Source organism: Elgaria multicarinata, chromosome 2 (assembly GCF_023053635.1).
Source record: "Elgaria multicarinata webbii isolate HBS135686 ecotype San Diego chromosome 2, rElgMul1.1.pri, whole genome shotgun sequence".
Lineage (NCBI taxonomy): Eukaryota > Metazoa > Chordata > Lepidosauria > Squamata > Anguidae > Elgaria > Elgaria multicarinata.
Genome location: NC_086172.1, coordinates 9,047,171 through 9,072,504, shown reverse-complemented (window position 1 = coordinate 9,072,504; position 25,334 = coordinate 9,047,171). Strand labels below are relative to the sequence as shown.

The 25,334-nt window shown below is 45.4% G+C and overlaps 1 protein-coding gene and 1 pseudogene across 1 annotated transcript in view; one reads left to right on the top strand and one right to left on the bottom strand.

Annotated features, from left to right (window-relative positions):
- The window catches only part of SERTAD2 (SERTA domain containing 2), a 48,927-nt gene that overhangs the window by 11,200 nt on the left and 12,393 nt on the right, over positions 1-25,334 (top strand). The window lies entirely within an intron of this gene.
- LOC134393843 (5S ribosomal RNA) lies at positions 4,305-4,424 on the bottom strand (annotated as a pseudogene).

Genomic DNA, 25,334 nt, shown 5'->3' with positions numbered 1-25,334 from the left:
TGCCCAATAGCCAAAGCTCTCTGGGCGGTTCACAATCATTAAAACTGTAAAATACAACATAAGATGCACTATAAAAGTTTAACACCACAGTAGTTATTCCGTATGATGCAGGTAGTGTGAAATCTCTCTTGATTTGTTTCCATTCGCTATTATTCTTGTGATGTTAGATTTAAGGATGAGACAACCTAGGCAAGACAATTGGTGGAATTGCTGGCTTAAAACTGATACAACCAAGTAACCATTCTTTAAAGGCCTATTCTACTGATCATGGAAACTAATATGCCTTAACATCCAGTTATTTGTATTTTCTAGAATTGGATTGGCTAACGGTCACAGTTCGACTCTAGCTAGACTTCTCTATAGGAGACTTCAGAATTCTGCTCAAGCAAGTTTACAGATGCACAATAGTTCAAACAATTCAAAGCGCTCTAGTACATACTTTGTTGAAAAATCTCACAGTTGTCCATTTGTCTGCCTCTTTCAGCAAATGTTCATGGCAGATTTTCTGTATCAGGTTCTATGTGCACATTCAGATCTGGTACTTCCAGGCTAATAGAACTTTCTCTTTCCATTTTGAAACCAAAATAAATTTGCAATTTTACCACTTTTTTGTTTAAAAACAAACTTTGTTTTAAGCACACTGAACCTTGTTTCTGCAATGGATAGTCCACAATTCATTCCAGCCTGCTGGCGCAAACGAGCATCCCATTTTAAATAATCAGAATGATCGCTTATCAAATGAAGGTTGTGCATAGATGGTGAAGCATAGCCGCCAAGGCACTGGAGATTGTGAGTGGATCTCCCATCTCTCTTCAAAATTTCTTCTTAAAAACAGCCACAGGCTGAAATGGATCAGGACTATGGTGATATGGAACGTGCTTTCCCTTTTTAACCTTTTCTAAACTCCCTAAAGTATAGTACTTTCTGCCTATACGTACCCATATGTTTCTTTAATGGAGCAAATAGCTATGGGGGATTTCCTTCCTCCAACAGTGTGTTTCCAGTCCATTTAGGGCCTGCAGCTGCTTTAAAAAAGGACTAAAAGAGGTGGGAGATCCATTCATTGATCCTTAAAGTCTCATTAGTTGGGCCCTAAGAAATTAAACAGTAAGTTCCTCTCGCCTTAGCCATGGTCTCAGTCAAATGGCCTTAGGTTTCACGCTCCTTTCCTAAGCCACTCATCTGCAGCAGGGGGATCATAACAGTGCAAGGTGGTGGTAAGGACTGAAAGAAGATAATACACATGAACACCCTCCCCCCCCCCCCCCCAAATGCTACATAAATGATTATTACGAAGTTGGTGGTTCAGAGGGCAGGTTTTCTTTTTTAATAGTGCATTTGTTTAATAATGCTAGTTGCTGAAGGTAAGGAATCTTGAAAACTGCTTCTAAAGTGACAAGGACCAACCCAACAACAATAAGAAAAAGCCTTGACCATGTTAAAATCTGTTCATGGGATTCAGAAGCAAGAAGCTAGTCTAAGCAATAAAATGTACCGAAAGCTTGTGATTGCTACAATTGAGCTTGGTTCCTAGGGGAGGGGGATCCTGTTACCTTTTGGGTATTATAGTTAATTGGTGCTCCGATCCCTAATGCATTTACGTAGAAGTAAATCCCATAAATCTGTTAGTGGAACTTTTTGGGGTAAGTAATTGGTTTGCGTTGCAATCTTGGTCAAACTTTTCCCACCCCATCCCCTGAAGCTTTAATATGTTGATTGAGCAGAGCTTTGAGCTTTCAGTCCAAATGTGGCTTCCCCCCACCCCCAAGTGTATTTTATTGAAGGTCTACAATGTGAGGGGAAAAACAAGGTCTCTTTAGGGAAACAACTTTACAGCATGTTGAAAATAAAGACGCTAGCCAAGTAATTATAAATATAGGGTAAGTGGGACCATCCATTATAACGCAGAGGGATGTGGGTGGGGGTTCTAGTCTCCCTACTGTGCAGTCAAAACTGTTATTAACTTTTCTGTAAAATGGATATCTGCAGAGGAGCCTGAAAATTCAGATATTTGAAAATGCACAAACTACATCAACAAACCATGACATGCACATGTCAATAACGAAAATGATTCTATTCGGACAATAGCCCATTGCAGAGGAGGACCAAGACGCTTTCCAGCATCTTGTGTTTTGCAGGCATATAATTTTAAAAGCGGAAGAACAACGTAGATTGGTTAGTGTGCTGCCTACCTCACAAGTTTTCCAAGCTACTTTACATTTAATTTGTGGTCGAACTACTTCATTCTGTTTAATTTCTTTCTTAATTAAAAAGAGTGCTTCGTGCCCTTTTAACTTTTTTCCTGCACCATTAAGCGATCTTGATTGTATATAGCTACTTTTTTTCCCTACCTGCAGGGTCAGTAATGGTCATCTGTCCAGCTATTGGACAAGAAGTATTTTAGTAAATACTTTTATCTATTGACCCTTTAAAGAGGAATTGCTTCATTTGGATTCTTTATCCCTTAGGCACAGGTGGGCAATTTCTGGCCCTCCAGATATTTTGGCCAACAACTCCCATCATTCCTCACCATTGGCTCTGCTAGCTAGGACTAATGGCAGTTGGAGGAACACAAGCTGCCCAGCCTTCGGGTGACCATATGAAAAAGAGGACAGGGCTCCTCTATCTTTAACAGTTGCATAGAAAAGGGAATTTCAGCAGGGGTCATTTGTATATATGGAGAACCTGGTGAAATTCCCTCTTCATCACCACAGTTAAAGGTGCAGGAGCTATACTAGAGTGACCAGATTTAAAAGAGGGCAGGGCACCTGCAGCTTTAACTGTTATGATGAAGAGGAAATTTCACCAGGTTCCTCATATATGCAAATGACACCTGCTGAAATTTCCTTTTCAATACAACTGTTAAAGATACAGGAGCCCTGTCCTCCTTTTCATACGGTCACCCTACCCAGCCTTGCCTTAGAAGGACCAAATTGCCGAAGCGGCAGCATTTCTAGCAACAGGAAGACAGAAAGTGGTGGAGCATCTTAGAAACTTGTTTACCAGAGCATGAAATTATTCATCGTATATATGTTTTACATAATTTTGTGTGCCTATCTGGTCAAGGGATACTTAGATAAATATTTTATTCTAGTCCTTCACTTCAGAAATACTGGCATTGCCATTAAATGTACTGCATGATTTCATAGAAGTCTGAATTCTGTGTAAACAGTGTGGTCTGATTTGATTTGAGCTTGGCAGGCCTCTTCCTTTGCGCTACCACATGGAGAGCCTGACCTGACATACAGAATCTTGCTATTCAGCTGGGTTTGTATAGCCAACAACTTCCTTCGAAAGGGGTGGAGGTGGTAGGGGGTGGTGAGAGGAAATATCTTTCTCTGCTGCAATTACAGCTCTAACTCTTCTCCTTTCCTCCTTTTTTTCCTAGAAGAATGGCTTTGTAGATTCTCTGTGGGCAGCCACACGCACACACACGCACACACACATTTATTCATTGACACTGTAAACAAAACTTTAGACCAAAAAAAGTGATCAAGGTGTAAGGTTACAGCTCAGACACTGGGAGGGCAGTTGGTCAGCAGTCCGAATGCTGTACACTTTAAGAGCAACAGCAAGGTGGGAAATTCTACTTTTATTTTTCCATTGCAGGGTCATTTCTGTCACTTTCGTATTCAGGCCACAGTTTCAAGATGTTGGGGTTATGCTTGTGTGCAAGGTAGAACGCATATAAAGAGAAGCTCTAACAATGGATATGATATGAAATCAATTCCCTGCCCCAGTTCATGTTTTTCATGCAAAATAATCGCTTCTTGTGCCAGTGTTCCATTTCTACACAATCTTCTGCTGCTTTCAGTGATGAAACGTTTAATGCATTCGCTGTTTAATAGCATGGCTTGCTCTTGGTTTCAGCCTAAGTATTCAACATTTATTTTCCCCATCAGCCTATGGGACCACTAGTCTTAATTCCTTCAGCGTAATTTCTAATAGTTTAAGAAGCGAAGGGAGGGGGGTCTGATCACACTTTGTGTAAGAGAGCTTTGCACTACTCTGTTAATATTATAAACACTCTTAGTAACAGTTGGGTCCTTTAGTGTATGAGACCTGGTCCTCTTTCAGAGGATTAGTTAATGAGGCTGTAATGTATTCTAAAGGATATATTTAGTGAAGGGCCTCTCAGCTTTATTTGACATAGCCCTGCCAGGGGAGCGCAATTTGTCAAAACCATTAAGCAAGCTCCTCTTCTTTGGGGCCAGAGAAGATCCATGGAATCGCAGAGTAGCAGAGTTGGAAGGGGCCTATAAGGCCATTAAGTTCAAACCCCTGCTCAGTGCAGGGGGAGGAAATACCTAGAGCACCCAATATTCCCAGGCAGTCTCCCATCCAAGTACTAAGCAGGCCTTACCCTGCTTAGCTTCTGAGATCAGACGAGATCGGGGTGCGTTCAGGGTAGTATGGCCGTAGGCCACTAGCAAACGGACAGTGTGAGAAACGGCTTGCAAATTAACAGAAGCTTATGGTCTCTTCAAAACCTCAGCCAGCTGCATGAGTTACAGGCCTGCTTGGACTATTCCTGTGTGTGTGTGTGTGTGTGTATGTGTGTGTTGCATGGTAAAATCTTGTTGGTGGAGAGAGTTGGGAGCAGTGGCACTGCTTGTGCTAGGGCTTCAATAGTCTGTGGTTTTCAACTCTGGAGAAAGTTATGTGGGGAGTGTTGGTGCACCTCTTCCTTTTCCTCCTCCTCCTCCTCCTCCTCCTCCTCCTCCTCCTCCACCCTCTGCAGCCTTGCAGTGTAACGTCTGATCATTAATAAACAGCTAGCGCTCGCTTTGCCCTCTGGGCCTCAAATAGTACAGTGTGCAACAAGGGAGTGCAGGCAAGGCACGAGGATGGAAACAGTAGTATCGGGTTACAGTTTCAAAATATCACCGGAGCACGTTAGCTGGCTTACGCTATTGACTTGCCATATAATTGTGCGGCTTATTTGTTAGGAAAGGCTTCCCCTTTTCTTCCCAATTAACATGGATGTTACCACTAAGACCTTGGAACTCCTGGTTTAGTTGGCTTTTTTTAGAAACTGCTGTGAAGTGTGGGCTTTTAGCAGTAAGTTCTTTTATCACCAGACAACTCAAAACTTTGTTACGTGGTCAAGTAAAACTGTCAAACTTCTCTTGACCTAATTTAAGATTAACAGGGGTTGTTGTTTTTTTTAAAAAAAAAGATTTCAGAGTAAAAGCTTACTGTGTATATTTATGTCTCTTATTTTTATTATATTTATTTTTATTTATGTACATTCATACCCCGGCTTTCTCCCATCATTGAACTTGGAATCAGGATGCAAACCATGTGATGTGAAATGCATTGGAGCAGAAGGAATATTCTGAAATACTTTGGCATGAACCAATTCATGGGAGGGAAGGCTAAGTTCTAGATCCTGGACACTGTAGCAGTCTCATACTTGCAGTTCTACTGGTGCCCCAAAACATATGTCATGTGGGTATTGAGGCCCCACTAGAGTATTTTTAGATGAACTATCATAAATCATTAATTTATTTACTGCGTGTCAGTTTCCCATCTCTTTAAATTAGGGATGCAATTTCAAGCAAACAAGACTTATTTTGGCACATAAATTTAAGGGACCGATTTATTTCTTTTTAACGTAGGAGCTTTGGCTTGGATCCTAAGCAGGGCTCCGTCCATTCATGCATGGGACTGAGTTCTAGTGGAGAATCCTGCCAGCAGAAGGGGGGAATGCAATTTTCGCCAGTTCCCTCTCACCCTGCATGCATGCATGCATGCATGCGCGCACACACATATTTCAGAAGTTCCTCTGCAGCCCTGTCAGGAGCATCCTGTAAGTGAAGTCAGGAGTTCAGCCATTGAAACTTGCTCTATGTATTTGTGCACATTCTAGCTTCAATTTGATTAACCTCTGACTCAACTTATCATCCACGTTGAAGTAAATGGGGGGTGGGTGGGAATGGGTTTGTCTTAAAATGTAAAACAGCAGATCTATCCAATGTGTAATTTTTGGCAGCACTGAAATCTTTGCAGTGAGGACCAGTGAACACTAAACGAGCCTTTGTTCTCTGGCTGCCTAGTTATTTCCCAGAACTGAAAACGAGCCAATTTTGATGTCATTCAAAAAAACAAAAACAAATTCTTAATAAATAATATAGTTTCTTTGCTGAGAAAAGGAAAAGCACAGTTAAAATAGAATTTATTTATAGAATTTGAGTGGGTGGGAAATACCTGAAAGTGGGAAATCCTAATTTGTATTATTATTATTATTTATTATTATTATTATTGATGATGATGATGATAATAATAATAATATATTTATTACTCACCTGCTTCTCCCTTTTGATCGAGGCGGGGAACGACATTCATACAACAATACAATATAAATCAAATGCATACAACTAATTAAAAGAGCATATAAAATCAATACAATATTAAAATAACAATCAGGGCATCTTAAAGTTCTTAGGTTTAAAATTCATCTGGGTAGGCCTGCTAGAAGAGACCAGTTTTTATAGCTGTCTTAAACTCGGAAAGAGTGTTAAGTTAACACATTTCCTCTGGCAGACTATTCCACAGTCTGGGAATGACAGAAGAAAACAGTTGTCAGCCTAGTTTTGGCTAACTGAAGTAAATTCTCCCCAGAGGACTTGAGTGTACAGGGCAGATTGTACAGGGGAAGGTGATCCTATAGGTAGCCTGGACCCAAACCATGTAGGGCTTTAAAGGTAATGACCAACACTTTGTACTTCACCCGGAAACTAATTGGCAGCCAGTGGAGTGATTTTAATATTGGTGTAATATGGTCATCCATAGATGTACCGGTGACCAACCTGGCTGCCATATTTTGAACTAGTTGAAGTTTCTGAACTAGATGCAATGGTAGCCCTATGTACAGCACATTACAGAAGTCGAGCCTCGTGGTTACCAGTGTGTGCACTACCATCTTTAAGTCTTCCAACTCTAGGAAAGGGTGCAGCTGGCGTAACGGCCAAAGCTGATAGTAGGCACTCTTGGTTGTCACATCTATCTGGGCTGTCATTTGGGGCAACGGATCCAGGAGCACCCCCCAAGCTGCGAACACAGTCTTTCAGCAGGAGTGTAACCCCATCCAGAACTGGTCGACACACCTCCAAACCCAGATTAGAACCCTTGACAGTAAGCACCTCCGTCTTTTTGGGTTCAGCTTCAGTTTGCTTTACTGCTCATTACTGCCTCCAAGCATTCATTCAGAGGAAACACACTATCCTTAGCTGATGCGGTTATTGAAGGCATAGAGAAATATATTTGGGTGTCATCAACATACTGATAGCACCCCGCTCCATGCCTCCGGATGATCTCTCCCAGCGGTTTCATGTGGATGTTAAACAGCATTGAGGATAGGATGGCGCCTTGTGGTATGCCATACAACAGCTCCTTTTTTGAGGCACAGCTGTTCCCAAGCATCACCATCTGGAACCTGCCTGAGAGGTAGGACCGGAACCACTGAAGCACAGTGCCCCAATTCCCAAACCCTTCAGGTGTTACAGGAGGATACCATTATCAATGGTATCAAAAGCTGCTGAGAGGTCTAAAAGTACCAGCAGGGACCACACTCTCCCTGTCATGTTTGGTTGGAGGCTAGCCTTAATCCCGCCTTCCACTTCATTGCATCTTTTCCAATACCAGGCTTACACATGTGATTTTTTTGTAATCCCAGTGATGTCGGATTATCATTAACATCGGAGCCTGCTCCTGCTGGACTCTTCCCCCCCCCCTCACAGGGCAAACTGCCATCTCGGCCCTGTGGGGAAGAAGAAGGACCAAGGGGACAGGAGCAGGCAGAAGTAACATCGGGGCCTGCTCCTGCTGGACTCTTCCCCCGCCCCACAGGGCAAACTGCCATCTTGGCCCTGTGGGGAAGAAGGACCGAGGGGACAGGAGCAGGCAGAAGTAACATCGGGGCCTGCTCCTGCTGGACTCTTCCCCCCCCCCACAGGGCAAACTGCCATCTTGGCCCTGTGGGGAAGAAGAAGAACCGAGGGGACAGGAGCAGGCAGAAGTAACATCGGGGCCTGCTCCTGCTGGACTCTTCCCCCCCCCCACAGGGCAAACTGCCATCTTGGCCCTGTGGGGAAGAAGAAGGACCGAGGGGACAGGAGCAGGCAGAAGTAACATCGGGGCCTGCTCCTGCTGGACTCTTCCTCCCCCCCCCCCCCACAGGGCAAACTGCCATCTTGGCCCTGTGGGGAAGAAGAAGGACCGAGGGGACAGGAGCAGGCAGAAGTAACATCGGGGCCTGCTCCTGCTGGACTCTTCCTCCCCCCCCCCCCCACAGGGCAAACTGCCATCTTGGCCCTGTGGGGAAGAAGAAGAACCGAGGGGACAGGAGCAGGCAGAAGTAACATCGGGGCCTGCTCCTGCTGGACTCTTCCCCCCCCCCCACAGGGCAAACTGCCATCTTGGCCCTGTGGGGAAGAAGAAGGACCGAGGGGACAGGAGCAGGCAGAAGTAACATCAGGGCCTGCTCCTGCTGGACTCTTCCCCCCCCCCCTCACAGGGCAAACTGCCATCTCGGCCCTGTGGGGAAGAAGAAGGACCAAGGGGACAGGAGCAGGCAGAAGTAACATCGGGGCCTGCTCCTGCTGGACTCTTCCCCCGCCCCACAGGGCAAACTGCCATCTTGGCCCTGTGGGGAAGAAGGACCGAGGGGACAGGAGCAGGCAGAAGTAACATCGGGGCCTGCTCCTGCTGGACTCTTCCCCCCCCCCCCACAGGGCAAACTGCCATCTTGGCCCTGTGGGGAAGAAGAAGAACCGAGGGGACAGGAGCAGGCAGAAGTAACATCGGGGCCTGCTCCTGCTGGACTCTTCCCCCCCCCCCACAGGGCAAACTGCCATCTTGGCCCTGTGGGGAAGAAGAAGGACCGAGGGGACAGGAGCAGGCAGAAGTAACATCGGGGCCTGCTCCTGCTGGACTCTTCCTCCCCCCCCCCCCCACAGGGCAAACTGCCATCTTGGCCCTGTGGGGAAGAAGAAGGACCGAGGGGACAGGAGCAGGCAGAAGTAACATCGGGGCCTGCTCCTGCTGGACTCTTCCCCCCCCCCCCACAGGGCAAACTGCCATCTCGGCCCTGTGGGGAAGAAGAAGGACCAAGGGGACAGGAGCAGGCAGAAGTAACATCGGGGCCTGCTCCTGCTGGACTCTTTCCCCCCCCCCACAGGGCAAACTGCCATCTTGGCCCTGTGGGGAAGAAGAAGGACCGAGGGGACAGGAGCAGGCAGAAGTAACATCGGGGCCTGCTCCTGCTGGACTCTTTCCCCCCCCCCCCACAGGGCAAACTGCCATCTTGGCCCTGTGGGGAAGAAGGACCGAGGGGACAGGAGCAGGCAGAAGTAACATCGGGGCCTGCTCCTGCTGGACTCTCTCTCTCTCTCTCTCTTTCTTTCTCTCTCCTCCCTCCCTCCCTCCCTCCTTGACTCCTTTTCCTTGTGTGTCATGTCTTTATTAGATTGTAAGCCTGAGGGCAGGGACTGTCTTTTTTCCTAAGTGTAAGCCGCTCTGAGAGCCTTTTTTGGCTGAGGAGCGGGGTATAAGTATGATAAATAAATAAATAAATAAATAAATAAATGTCAATCACAACTAATGCATGTAATACCAGCACTGATATTCCTAGTCATACTGTATATACAGGTCTATATTTTATGCATATACTACAGGAAAACACAATACTGTAAACACAGATGTTGCCCACAGTTCAAATTCAGGGTCTGTTTCACATAATCAGTTACCTTAGGATAATAACCCCTGAACACCTTTAATGGTGCAATCCTCCGCATATTTAGACAGAAACTCTCAGCATGTCCCAGCCAACCTTACTGGTGGGACATGCTGGGAGATGTGGGTCTTAAGCCTCTGATCCTTTACAATTGCAAAAAGTGACCACTTTTTGGGTCAAAAGTTTGTGTTTTCTGCTTATACGCTGGTTTTAATATCAATGCAATCCCACAACATATACAAGTGTAATTAAGATAAATGTATTTTATTTATTAGTTTATTGTAGATTGCTTTGCTCAACTCTTCAATCAAAGTCTGTGAGCAGTTTACACAATCCAAGAATATAATACAATTATAACATACTTGTTATATTAAAGAAATTAGTATTAAAGAAATTACCAAGTCTAGGACAGCAGTATGAAACAATCCACAGAAATTTTTAAAATATAAGAAACAACATGTCTGCTAAAAGGATATCCTTGTTGCTGATAAGCAAGCCTACCTCTTGAAAAGATTCCAAAACTGGGGCACCCCCATCAGAAAAGGTCCTCTCCCCAGTAGCCACCTGCTATCTCCTTGATGATGGGGGAACATAAAGAATGGCTTCTGCTAAAGTTCTTACCATACAGGCAGGCATGTGTGTGGACAGGTGCTACTTCAAATACTGTGGGTCCGAAGCCATGAAGGGCTTTCAAGGTGAAAAAAAGCAATTTGAATTGACCTCAAAATTGGACTGGGAGCTAGCACAGTTGTTACTGACATAATTGGGTTGTGATGTAAGCCTCAGTTATTGCAAAACATGGCTGCTAGATTGCTAACTGCAGCTCTGAACTATCTTCAAACTTCAAAGGCAGCCCCACGTTGAGTGCATTACAGTAATCTAACTTTGACCTAACAAGAGCATGGATAACTGAGGAAAGCTATCTTTGTTGAGGTTAGGGATGCAGCTGACGCACCAACCTGATCCGGTAGAAGATGTTCTGTGCCATAGAAGCAGCCTATGCCTTCAATGACAAAGATAAATCAACATGTGCCTTTAAACTACAAATATAAACCTGTTCCATCAAGGGGAATATAACCTTGTCTAAAACAGGAGAAAGGTCACTAACCGAGGCCACCTACCAATAGCATCTCCATCTTACCTGGACTGAGCTTTGGGGTTTCGGTCCTCATCCATTCCATTATTGTTACTAAGTATTGGTTTAGCTTGTCCAGTGCTGCACTTGAATTATGTGGAAAAGAGAAGTAGAGTTGGGTGTCATTCCCTGACTGATGACATCTCACCTCATACTTCCGGATGACCTTACCCAGCAGTTTCTGTAGATCCTGAATAGTGTGGAAGACAGAATGAAACCCTGTGGACTCATTAGGATAAATGCCAGTGAGTCAAGCTGTAATCCCCCAGCACCAGCAGCACCTCAAATCAGCAGTAAAAGGTGGTAATGGAACCACTGAAATTTAGTTGTTCCAATTCCCAAGTCAGGGTCAAACTACACATTAGATTAATTGCATAGCTGAGACTATTCTTTTTTCTTTTTTTACTTTAGGGTAAGTGCACATAGAAAGCAAACCGAGGGATGTTTAATCCTTTTCTCCTAGTGCGCGTTGGTCTTAACCTGAATCAGGGCTGCACACGCTAACTTGAAAGTTATAAAAAAAAATAGGCTCAGTGACACACTACACAATTATTGTAGAGTGTAGTCTGATCCTCAAAGAGCCTACTCAGAACAATACCATGATTATTGAAAGTCACTGAGGGCGTTACTAGACGAGGCCTTAGCGCGCCTTCTGTCCCGGCTTCCCTGCTGTGCGTCCAGATGACGCACAGGGGAATCCGGAGACAGGCCGCGCTGAGGCCTTCTCCAACGCGCCATAAGCGAAGTCGCTTATGGCGCGCCTTTTCCCCAGCTCCGGCCTCAGGCCGGAGCTGGGGAAAGTGTGGAGAGTTCCGCGGCTTTTCGCGGCTCCTCGCTTACTCGCGAGGAGCCGCGAAAAGCCACGGACCTGGCACGATGCGCTGTGCCCATCGTGCCAGGAGGTGGGTGATCCGGGGGGGGGGGGGAAGATGGCAGAGGGCGACGAAGGAGACAGCGAGGTGATGGCAGAGGGCGACGAAGGAGATGTTGGGGGGGGGCGGAGGGCGACGAAGGAGACGATGAGGTGATGGCAGAGGGCGACGAAGGAGATGGTGGGGGGGGCGGAGGGCGACGAAGGAGATGGTGGGGGGGCGGAGGGCGACAAAGGAGATGGTGGGGGGGCGGAGGGCGACGAAGGAGACGGCGAGGGGGGGCGGATGGGGGGGATTAAATTAAAAAAAAACCCTTACCTTCTCCGGCGGCTTCGGGCCCCACATGGCCCCTTTAAAAAAAAAAAAACATGGCCGACGCTGCAGGGCTTCCGTCGTCCCTGCGGGTCGGCCGTCTAGGAGGCTGGGCGGCGCGCGTTAAAGTTTGCACGCCGTCGCCCCGCCTCCCTGCCGGCTTATCCCGGCAGGTCTAGCAAGGCCCTGAGTGTTTCAACAGGGTTGCGTTCCCCCGTTTTTCTCCCAATAAAGGTCATCTGTTTCAGAGCCAAAATCAGGCCTGAATCTCAGTCTTACGAAGTTATGTACATCATCAAAGAATCTTGATTAAGACACTGTTTTAAGACACACGTACATGTACGTTTATATATTTGCTGTGGGCAACAAATTACACTCAGCAACTGTGTTTGCTGCATGAAAGTCTGGAGGTGGCTCTTTCTCTACTTACTTTGCCCTCTGAGGGCAACAGTCCCTGGCAAAATAATGGGCTCATGACTCACCTTTCAGTCATTTCTGGATTAGTAATTGCCCACCCAGGGATAGTCAGCAAGAAAGCATATAACTGAACAAATCTTCATTAGGAGGGAAATTTGCCTATTACTTAAGAACTGACTTGTGAATGAAACTTTGCACAGAACACCTAATGCAGAAATCCCCCCAAAGCTGCAACACATCAAATATTTTTAGCACATGACCATGTACTAGTAGGGCATTATCACTCCAACATTTATAGGCGCCTTTGCACTAGCAGCGTTGGTGATCAAACATATAGATATGTTTGTTGTTATTTCGTTAGTGTAATCAACATAGTTTGTTAGCTTAAAGAAGCTTCAGCAAATTAATTTTAATAGTGCGTGAAACAGGCAACGTTTATTCTACCTTTCTCTGATTGAACAGTAGTGTTTACTTACTGCCCTTTTGTTTGCAAACTTTTAAAAGTGATGTGTAAATGGGATGTTGTGCTGCCACTTATTCAGATGGATTTAATCTCCAACTCACCCACCCTCCCAGTGTCCTCTAGCCAGCTGGCTGTCATAGAGTAGCATTGCTAGGCATTCTCTGTGCCCCATAAATCTGTCAAGCCCCCGTACCTCCCGAAGAATTCCCCTTCAATCAGACTTGCTGGCATGCAGGTTTGCACCCTTCAAATCAGAGGTGCTGTGGGGCGGTCAAAAAGGGAGAAGGGGAAGTACTCTGCCTTCTAGCTGTCAGGATAATCCCTAAAGCCATAATCTAGCCTCAGATGGCTTTTGGTCAAGAGCAAAAAAAAAAAAAAAAAAAAGTGATCAAAGAATTCTGCTTGAATCACTTGGGGCGTTGCTAGACCTACCGGGTGTTCCGTCGTTGAGGAGCGGTGAAAGCGGCTTTTCCCGTTCAGCCGTGACGCCTCATGCTCCACACCTGCCTTCGATTTGTGGCGGAAGTTTGCGCCGGTTGTGCTGCTGCCGCCGCGAGAACGGTTGCGCAGCCACACCGGCCTGATTGCCGCGGCTTTTTTTTTTCGCTCGCTGCACGGTTTGCGCACGTCCGAAAGACCGCAAACTTGCGCAGCCGTCAGCGATGCCGCCGCCGGCCCTGGCGGCGGCAGCGGCGGCAGTGCCAGTGCCAGCCGAAGTGCTGCTGGTGCTGTTGAGGGTCAACATTGATGCGCTCACTTCCTGATGGGGGTCGTGGCGGGTGTCATATGACCCGAGGTCAATCGTCTGCATGGCCACTCTGTGCCTACATCTCCCATCATGCCTCTGAGGTGTCGGCGGCGATGACCGCCTCTGTGCCCTGTGCCCCATCCCAAGGAGCCAACCCACATCTGGCCGTAGCCATGGCAGCAGCCCACAAACAGCTCTGCCCTCTGCCAGCCTGGTACCCACACTAACAGGCAGCGTACAGCACCGCCATTATGCGGCCACGGTAGCTGCCCACCGCAAGGAGTCACCAGCCACTTTTCCGTTCCTCCGTTCCTGCGCAAACTGTCACTGGGGAAATAAAAAAAAAAAGCCGCTCCGCCGCGCTGCCCCAGCTGGCGGACTGCGCGCAAATGGCGGAGGCGGCTTGACCGAAGCCGCTGACCACTCCCCCTTAGCACGCCTTTTCCTGACCAGTGCCGACCGCAGTGACCTCACATCCTCCCACACGTACTCCGAATTACCGCGGGACAGCAGGAAAAGGCGCCCTAAAACTCACTTTTTTAAAGTCGGGAGAAAGAGGCTTCACCGCGGGATAACGGCGGATCCTCGTGAACGTCATCTGGAAGCCTCAACGTGACTGCGGAAGGTAACGCGCGCTAGAGCCTCGTCTAGTAACGCCCTAGGTCTCAGTTGTGAGATCCAGTTTATGAAGATTCCTGTGTGGTATGAAATACTTCCTGGCACATTCAGAGGCAAGTGGCGTTTGAGGCGACATTGTTAGGCTGCAATCCTATACTCACCTGGGAGTAAGATCAACTGAGTTCAATGGGGCTTACTTTTGAGGAGACCCATCTAGCTTTGTGATGTAATTGACTTTTGATGGTGGCATACGGTGGCCAAGAGAGATGAGGGGAAATATTTCCCATCTCACACTAGGAAGGTTCTGAAGAAGTGTCCTCAATGTTTAGGGAGATTGGAGTCCTGGCTTTAAAGTTTTTGAAGGATTTGGTTATTTGTGAGTTATCTGGGCCTCATATAATATAGCATGTTATAACATGTGTTCCACCACTACCAAGAATTGCCACACAACAGCTGTGAACTGTGGCCTGCCAAGTGCTTCTCACACAGGCCAAGGCCTTACTATTTTTTTTTACAGTTCCAGGAAAATAATAAAAAGTCCGTGGGCACGGATTGACTTCCTATAGGCCAGCCTTTTCCAACCTGGTGCCCTCCAGATACCTTGGACTACAATTTCCAGCATCCCCTCATCCTGCTATGTACCATGTTGGGGAAGGCATCTGTAAGTCTTGGTGGGTTGCACATTGTCTAGACCTGCTTTGTATTTTGATTGCGGTCCGGCGTGTTTTGCGTGGCGGTTGTTTTTGAGTTAGGTATGTGAAAACGCTATATTTTCTGCATAGAATTTCGATTGTGGGTTTTGTGAAATAATTGTTTTTCCTGTCATTTTTATTTAAGTGTTGTAATTCGTGCTGTACCGGATGTCAGGCGATAGCCAGGGCCAGTTGCTGCTTCCAAACCATGTGCGGAACACAAGCTCTCCTAAAGATCCCCCCACCCACCTCCAACTTCCTCCTAAGTCAACTTGTAAGGGCGAATTGATACTCAGGAATGGTTAGAGCTGCTAAAATCTTTTTAAAAAAAGAATCTACAGATTCTTTTTTTAGATGTGCAGATCTACATCTAAGAAATGGATCATGAAGTATTTGTGTGTGTTTTTTTAAAAAAAATAGTCTAGAGATTGTGTAAAAATAATTCTGTATTGTGTAAATGACTTCCGGTCGACTCTGTAGGATTGTCACATACTGTAAACTGTATGGGGTGCTCTAAACTTTGGGGGTGCTCTTGGATCCAGAACTGTCACTTCAGGCACAGGTGAACTCAGTGGCAAAGAGCACCTTTTATCAGCTTAGGCTGATATACCAGCTGCGCCGTTATCTGGACAGAGATAGCCTAGCTACAGTTATCCAGGCTCTGATAACCTCTCGTTTGGATTGCTGCAATGCGTTATACGTGCGGCTGCCTTTGAAAACGGTCCAGAAACTTCAACTGGTACAAAACAGGGCAGCACACTTACTAACAGGGACTGGCCAACGAGACCACATCACGCCAGTCCTTTTCCAGCTTCACTGGCTGCCAGTCCAGGTCCGGGCCCGATTCAAAGTGCTGGTATTAACATTTAAAGTCCTAAACGGCTTGGGGCCAGGCTATCTGAAGGAACGCCTCCTCCCGTATGTACCTGCCTGGACCCTAAGGGCATCCTCAGGGGTCCTTCTCTACGAGCCCCTGCCAAAGGAAGTGAGGCAGGTGGCTACCAGGGGGAGGGCCTTCTCTGCTGTGGCACCCCGGCTGTGGAATGAGCTCCCTAAGGAGGTTCACTTGGCACCAACATTATATGCTTTTAGACGCCAGGTGAAGACCTTTTTATTCTCCCAGCATTTTAACAGTCTATAAATAAATTTTAACTTGGTGTTTTAAATTTGTAATTTTGCATTGCTGCTGTTTTTATCTGGTTGAGTTTTTATATTGTATTTTATAGTATGGTTTTATACTGTTGTTTTATACTTTGAATGTTTTTAATTTTTGTGAACCGCCCAGAGAACTCCGGCTATTGGGCGGTATAGAAATGTAATAAATAAACTATATGGAACACGAGTGGCAAGGATTCCTCAACTTAATGCTTTCTAGAGACACACCCATGTAACATGGGAAGTACATCGCAGAGTATTTGTTTTTGTTTTTAGAATGTAGAGACTAGAAACTGGTACATTAGAAAGTAATTGTGCAGGAAAGTCAAACCTGGTTGTTCTATCGTACATTGTGGCCCAACTTTTAATGGAACAGTGGTTGGTTGAACAAGAAGAATGTACATTGCCTGACATCTTAGATCATAGAATCATAGAGTTGGAAGGGGCCTGCAAGGCCATCAAGTCCAACCCCCTGCTCAGTGCAGGAATCAATGTACATGGGGTTCCCTTGAAACCGGATTGCTTTGCCTGCATGTGCTCTGTTTTATACGCCAACGATCTGTTGCCCGGGCAGCTGCTACCCTGGCATGCTTACTCTCAGAGTTTCACAGTTACACTGGACTTGGGAGGCAGTAATTATTCTGCAGGCCAGAAGAACTACACTAGCAGCACCTCTGAGCATATGCAAAGCAGCTTTCCTTTTTGTAAGTGTAACCTGGTCCCCCCCTTCCCCAAAGAGTAGGGCTGACAGAACAGATGGGATAGCTTTCTTACAGGCTTGCATACCTACATTTCTCTTCTCTATACTATACGCAGTGCCGACTCCAAATTTGTTGAGGTCTCATGGGCAAAACATCTCCAATAGACCCCCTCAGAGTCCTCAGTGACTCTGCCTCCTCACCAGTGGCATCGACACTTGTCAATGCCCCCCCCCCCCCAGCTGGTATGTCAACCATTGGCCCTGACTGTACACAGCCTCCCTCTACAATTTTTTTTTAAATCCAGCCTTAGTTCCTCCCTCCTCTTAACTCCTGTCCAGTAGTTTTTCACAAAAACTAATTCTTGGCTGCCCCACAACTCTTCAACTCTTTATCCTTAGGCATACACTTGGTCCTTTGAGCCCACACCTACATGGGGCTTCAATTGCACTCGGACTCAGTGCCGTAGAAGTCTCTTTTCAATGCCAAGGCATAAAAGGCCAGAAAACGCACATTTTCCTTCTGTAGAAGGTCCACTCCAGGTATTTTTGTTGTTTTCCTTGCAGCAACTCTGTTCTTCCTTTTATTTGGTATTAAAAGAAAAAGGGAAGAAATCACCAGCCTTAGGGCAGAATCAATTTGAAATTTTCTTAAAACAATTAGTAAAAAAAAGAGTGTAGGTCATGAATACTAATTATACGTCTTCTAATTATATTCTATGAATATGTTAACAGCAGTTTATGGAGATGGGAGATAACCTGATCAGTCCTATTATGCACTACAGGTGGGGCGCAGAAGTGAATGTTCTCTCTCTTTCTCTCTCTCTCTCTCACACACACACACACACACGGCCTTGCCTCTCTCTAAGGCCCTTTCTATACCACCTAAGGATTATCCCAGGAAAATGGAGGGATTGTTCCTGCCTGCTCCCGGGATTCCCATTTGGGGCTCATCTACACCAAGCAGGATATTCCACTACAAAAGTGGTGTGAAAGTGGTATATAAAAGGCAGGAGCCACACTACTGCTTTATAGCAGCACTGAAGTGCACTGAGAACTGTTGGGGTCCATTGACACAGACCATATACTGCTTTCATAGTGTTATATCCTGCTTGGTGTAGATGTGTCACAGTCCCCAACAGTTGTCAGTGCACTTCAGTACCACTATAAAGCAGTAGTGTAGATCCTACAGGGCACTTCAATACCGCTATAAAGCAGTAGGGTGGCTCCTGCCTTTTATATACCGCTTTTCTACCACTTTCATAGTGGAATATCCTGCTTGGTGTAGATGAGGCCCTAGATGCACAGGGATGATCCCGGGACGATCCCTGGAAAAAAAGCAGGTGTAGAAACGGCCTAAGTGCAAAGATAGAAAAAGGTCAATGAGCAGAGAATTTTGGATGATGGAGTAGATTAGAACAAGGAGAAGGAGCCTGGATATAAATGCAAGGGATGGGGCGGGGAAGAGAAAGTGAAACCAAAAGTGAACAGAACAAATTCATGCAGTCCTAACTTCTGCAGCTACCCTCCACTGAAGAAGGAAAATACCTAGCATGGCAGCAGAGGGCCATAAAAGAGACCCCACTGGGGAATAATTTTTTCTGTACCTGCTGTGGTTGAAATTGCCCACATTTTAAAAAAAGAACTTTATATTTATTTGAAAACTGAAATAGTTAACCATTCAAAAATCCATGTATGTGTTTTATTAATGCTATTGTTTGTTGAAGAAGAAAACTAACCAGAAGAATAAACTATCTTATTAGTGCAATTTAAAAGCCTCTTTGGTGGTGGTGATTCTGGCACATCAAGACAAAAATATCACGATTAATTGAACAGTTGGAGCTGGTTCATCTTCTGAATGAATTCACAACTTCTTTCTGCTTTCGTACTAAAATGACCAAATTAACATTGCATTTTTGATGAAAATTAATCTGAAAACAATTCAGAATAATTGCTCAGTGTGTACCTACCTTCTAATGAAATCTACCTCTGAATATGCATTAAGATTAAATTAAACAATAACGTACTTCTAATAAAAATGATGATTAAATGGAATCTTCACTAGTGATTTAAACTGTGATTTAAGTAATTAAAATTAAGTTCTTCATAGAAGCGATTCAAATCAAATCACATCAACCCTGCCACTGCAGGTAGCACAAGATGCAAAACAGACCTTCCGTGAATCGAAAATGCCTTCCACTTGCAGAAGGTTACCTTTTGATCCAGCCCCAGATTTATACATACTTATTTCCTCTCCATCTCTTTTGCGCTTTTGAATTTTCATCCCTTTTTTGCACAACATTTAACTAGCATTTGCTAGGACAAGGGGAAAAAGCACTGAAATTTGGCAGTAAATCACTACTTTATCCCATTTTCCTACCAAGCGCTAGTTGCATTGATTTATGGTAGCGCCATGTCATTGGTGCTACGGCACATTTGGATACTACCCATAGGGTGAAATCTAACTCTGTTCCACCTGTTCAGGGGAAGGAAAGGAAGGGGAAGTCCCATGGTGTGAGCAGAAGTCTGCTCAGCTTATGTATGTTGCCCATATATTTCAACATGACAAAAGGAATAACAAAAACAGACTTTGGTAAGAGAGCTTTTCTCAAATAGAAGTTTGTAATATGGCGTGGGGAGGAAGAGGGTGTCTGCAATTCAAAGAGGGGTGGGGAAAATCCCCCAAATCCCACTGAGCAGGCCCAAATGCTTGGGAATGCCTAAAGTAACGCCTTGGATTCCAGCCATTGAAAAAAGATTTGAAGGCATATTTCAGCTAAAGTGTCATTGGGGCATGTTTTGATTCATTTCCCAAAATGGCCCTCTGCGGGGGGGAAGGTACAGAGGAGTGTTGATTAAGATCTCCCCAGAATTCCGTGTGTTTCTGGGTATGTCCAGGCTGGTGAATCTTAACACTACCCAATTGTGTAAGCTAAATGCAGAATTACAATTGATGGTAGTTACACTTATGTCATAGCACTTTTTGAGTGTGTGTACATCCGGCTATGTTCTTTCTTCACAGTGACACAGGCCGTTTCTACACCAGCCCAAAAATACGGGCTGGTCACGGCCAAGTCCTTGTGCATCCAAATGACACACACGGACTCCCAGGGGGGACGAGCGCGGGTTTTCCCAGGGATAAATAATCCCTGGGAAAATCCAAGTCTTCCCGAGACCATGGTAGGCGTGGCCGCCCATCCCAGCTTTTTCCCTCCTCCCTGCGAGTAGCGGGGAGCAGTAGAAGGAAGGAAGCAGGCTGGGTGGAATTGGGGTGAGCGAAGTCGGGGCTTTTTTTTTTTTAAAAAAAACCCTCACGTTTTGTTGGAGTGCACATGTGCGCAGATCCTTTAAAAAAAATGGCGAGCACAACACCCTCCTTCCTCCCGGGATGTCGCGCCCACAAGTGGACTAAAAGGAGGATCTTGTGATCAGGATCTTGTGAGATCCTGCCCCCTCCCTCCCACTACGTCGGGCTGGTGTAGAAATGGCCATAGTGGCTTGGGCAGGGAAGGGACAATTCTGAGCATGAATTTTTTTTCCAATCAGTGATGGGTGACTGACATTTGAAAGTAAACAGCCTGGTGTACGGGAAAGGCTTGACTCACCAGAACTTCGAGCACAACAACAGAATTCCCCATATTTTTGCTCACTCCTAAAAGAACTGCGCTACCAACTTCTGAGTAACGCACTTTTCTTGTTCCGTTTAGAAACTAGTTCATTCAAAAACGAAGGCAAAGCAACCATGTTGTGTGAGTTGGAAGTATTATGCATTTGCTGTCCAGACAGTGTGCTTTAATAACTAATAGAACTTTGCTTTTGCTTTATAGAGCAGACCTTTTTTTTTTTTTTTTTGGAATGACCAAGAATTAATCTATACTGCCTGGCAAAATGTAAAGATCAGGGGGGTGACATCCAGTGTCATACTGGTGGAAAGGAGTTTGCCGAAGCCAATTTCCCCATTCTTTTCTTCCCCCAGAACTCCCCAAGCATACTACATAGAGCATCAAAGGGTCTTTCTGAATGTGTGTGTGTAGGGTGGGTGGGTGGGTGGGTGGGGTGCTGAGTAGACCCTAAAAAATCAGAGGCATTTGCAAATTCCCTTCCACCCATGCACTCTTGAATGTCAGGATCTCTTCTTGATCCTTCCAGAGTGCAGGAAACGCAATAACGGGCACAAGTTAAAGGAAGCCAGATTCCAGCTGGACATCAGGAAAAACTTCCTGACTGTTAGAGCAGTACGACAATGGAATCAGTTACCAGGTGAGGTTGTGGGCTCTCCCACACTAGAGGCCTTCAAGAGGCAGCTGGACAAGCATCTGTCAGGGATGCTTTAGGGTAGATTCCTGCATTGAGCAGGGGGTTGGACTTGATGGCCTTGTAGGCCCCTTCCAACTCTGCTATTCTATGATTAAGCAAATCTTCATCAGATAGATCTTTTTCTTATCTCCCTGTAAAGCTGCCCTCAAAGCCTATAAAATTGTTGGTTTTCCTCGATGTCTGCCTGCCTGGTGTTTTCTTCTCTACACACACACAAAGCCAAAGGAAGCCGTGTGCTTCTGGGAGAAAGGAGGGGAGCAGAGAGCCTTCCTTGCTCTTGGTACTAGGAAGGAAGAGGTGAACGGTACTTCCAGGGGCCAGCACTAAATCACCACATTTTCATCCACCTTGGAAGCTAACCAAGAAGCTTGGATTTTTTTAAAAAAAACTACAGGCTCCCTAACAATGTTAACTATGGCATTTTCCAGTTTTTCTCTAAAGAATATTACTCCAGACACCATTTGGACTTTTTCTATTTTCTCTGATCTGAAAGATTTGTAGCTGCAACCTAACCATGTTAACCCTGCAGTAAGCCTCCTGAATTCAATAAGACTAACTTCCTGATACGTATAGTTAGGATTGCGGGCTTAGTTTTCTCTGTGACTTCTCTTCCTGTGTTTGATATCGGCTGTGCCCACCTCTCCCTCACCGTAGAGAATTCATTTGACAGTTTAAAGTTATTGCCATTCAGTGCATTAATTACAGCAGTGTGAAGAATACAACAAATGGAGTATAGTTTGAACTGTAGTCTCCTAATTGCATCTGATGAAATGGATTCTAGCGCACGGAAGTGTATGCCATAATAAATTTGTTAGTCTTAAGGTACCACAAGGCTCTTTGTTTCTCCTAATTAGAGAATACTTAAGGATGTGTCATTTTCCAGGACTCAAAGGTCACTGTAAATGCTCTCTTTTTTTGTACATTTAAGCTTTAATTGTGATGTAATTGTTTTAGTCTACTTTTTGCATTTCATTTACCTCTGACCCCACTGCTTACGGGGTGTGTGTGTGTGTGTATGGAGCTTATACTATGAAAAATTTGTGAGTCTTATGAGCCATGACGAGACTCTTCGTTGCTTTTTGTTGCAACAACCTAAGGGTGCTTCCAGACAAGAGTTTTATTGCGCCGTCGCCTTGCCTCCAGGAGTTCTTGGTTGAAGCAGATTTATCTCTGGACCCATTTTGATCTGGCTTCAGGCTTGTTTTAAAACTGAAATAACTTTAGTTGCCTTAAGACACAATCCCATTATTTGTGCCGTCGAACTCGGAGGCTTCCAGTCATTCAATACAGGGCGGGAGGTGTGGTGGAGGTGATCTTTTTTGCCCATTTAGGGCTGGGGCAGCTGGAAGAGGCCCGGGATAGTGCGTATCCTGGCGTCTCCCGTCCTCTCCCCTCCCCGTCCACAAAGCATCCCCCTGCTCCAAGATTGCTTTTTCTACTTTGGAGGCCAGCCAGAGTGGTTCTTTCCACACAAACTGAGAGGGGCGAGGGAGGAGGGCAGGTCTCTGACCCCGAAGGGGGGAAATCCCCAGTATTCTATGGGCCCTCTTAGGACTGCTCCCTTAGTTGACTATCTGCATCGGAACTAGGCAGGGCAAGGACACCATCGTTGGTCCAGCTGCACCTTTCAGTGGCATTTGATACTATTAACAACTGTATCCTTCAGGACAGTCTAGATAGGTTTAAGAGGAAGTGTTTCATGATGGTGGCAGACAATCCTTCACTTAGAGTTGGTTTTCTGAAGGGGGTGTTCTGGGACTCTTGCTCATACTCTTGGTGACTGGTTCATGGCATCCCGTCAGGGTCATTTCTGTCCCCAACACTAGTGGAAACACTGGAAGTGGTCATTCGAGGATTGCATTATCACCCATTTGAGGATGACACACAACTCTAGAGCTCTGTTCTGGCATTAAACTGGGCACGCTGGCTTGGTTCCCTTTGTCTTCATATGTGCAGTCCCCCACCATGAAGATAACCTTGCTGTGTTGAGGGTTAAGGTCTGAAAGGGTTAAGGTCTGAAAGAGCATTCTATTAATGTTTGCTTGAATGCAAGTAGAACTCTTCACACGATCACGGACCTGGTTAAAGCAGAGTCTGTGACTGCACTGAAAGTTCTACTCATGTTCAAACACGAGTAGAATGTCCCTTCAGACCTCCCTGCTCAATATGTGGAGGTCAGGGAATTACGGTGTGGGGACTGGCATACGCAGGAATGTAGGGGGCAGGACCAGAGCGTGCAGCCCCAGACCCCTGATCAGTTTAAGCCCTCGTAGTCAGTTAAACATGTGAGCAGGGCTTTTTCTTTCCTTCTAACACTAACGGAGCTGTTGAGGTTCTGTTGAGGCATCTCTCTAGGCATAGAGGCAGTAATGAGATGGATGAGACCCAATAAATTGAGACTTAATCCAGGCGTGCTCCTGGTTGGGCAATAGATGGACACTGGAGCAGGAATTTAACCTGTTTTGGTGTAGTGCACCTCTTGTAGTATCTGTTTTGCAGTTTGGGGCTGACCCTTCACTCTGCTTTGTACCTCTGAAGGTTGTAGCTAGGGATGTCTTTCCCAGTTGAGGCTGGTGCAGCAAATTGCATGCTTTTCTAATGAGGTTAGGCCTGATCACTTGCCTTAGGATTGAACTATTACAGTACACTCTATGTGGGGCTACCTTTGAAGAGTCTTCAGAAACTTCAGTTGGTCCAGAATGTTACAGGAGAGTGCTGGTGGGCATTTGCTCATGGAATCGTATCATATCTGCCCTGCAACCACTGTGCTGGGTACCAATCTGTTCCAAGGGTCAATTCAAAGTGTTGGTGGTCACTAACAGCTTGGGGCTAGGCTGCCTTCCCCATGTACCAGCCTGCCCGTGCACTAATCTGGTGGAGAGAACTTTATTCATGTCCCAACTATGCTGAAGGTTCAGTTAAGGGGGACAATAGACAGGGCCTTCTCAGTGGTTACACCCAAATGATGGAATTCTTTGCCATGTCAAACGCAATTGCTCCCTCTTGTACCATATTCCACCAGATGATAAAAACTTCCTTATTTTGGCAGATGTTTGTTTTACCAGGTGGATAATTTCTTATTCCTTTGTTATCTGCTAATCGTGCTTGTTTTCCTTATTGTTGATTTTATTGAACGTTGTTATATTTTCCTAATAGGCCTTACTTGCTATAAGCCACCCTGTGTGTTGTGTAAGCATTAGAAGGGTGCGATATAAATTCCTATATAAATAAGCAATACAAATTTCTTGCATTCATGTTATTCATGTTATGTTTATATATTGAGGAGACAAAGAGAAAATTGTGCAATTTTTACATGATTTTTTATAATTTAACTAAGCCACTTAAAAAAAGTCTAGCATCCATATTTTACAAATGTCCAGGTCTGCGACCCCTCAGCTCCCCACAACAGTTATATTAAATTTGAGGTTAATAGAAAACTTCCATCCTCTTATCAGTGCTCACTCCCTTTCCTCCCCGTAAAAAACATAGAATATCAAGTGAGAGGGAAGATAGCTTCACACATTTTCCTTCCTCCTCCCCACTTCCAGCCCTAAACAAAAGCAAACTTTGGAGCAAGCCAGTGGCAGAACAGCTTCAGGCTAAAAGTGGGGTCCTATGGATGAGGAGGAAACGTCAGCTGGAGGTCAAGAGACTTCATTGTGGCATAGCAACAACAACAAAAATCTTGTTGGCATTGTGATCTGCTCCACGATATAAATCAAAATTTGGTTACTTGAAAACAATAGAGTGTGGCCAGCCTGCCGTTGCAGTGCCCAGGAGCCTTTTTGCACAATCATGTTAAATGCACACTGTTATTCACAGTCCACATACACCTTCATTCAAAGTTGTCTGCCTGTAGTGGGGCTATGAGGTTTTTCAAGCATCCCCCCAAAAGTGCAACATTTTGAACCTTAGGCCTACATCTTAATGAGTTTTCAGCTCGCTTTTTAGAAAAATCATAGACGACCCCCACTTGTAAATCTGTGGTGCTGCACTGTAGTTGTAGGGTTGGGGGTGAAAGCAGATGAGTCATGCAAGCAAGCCAAGTTAGAAGGAAATGTCTAAAAAAAATCAGGAGGTTAAATGACCGACACCCCAAGAACTATAAATGAGGTGTTTCTATGCCAGCCAACATCCTGTCCGTTTGTATTACACTCTGGGCATGTCTAGAC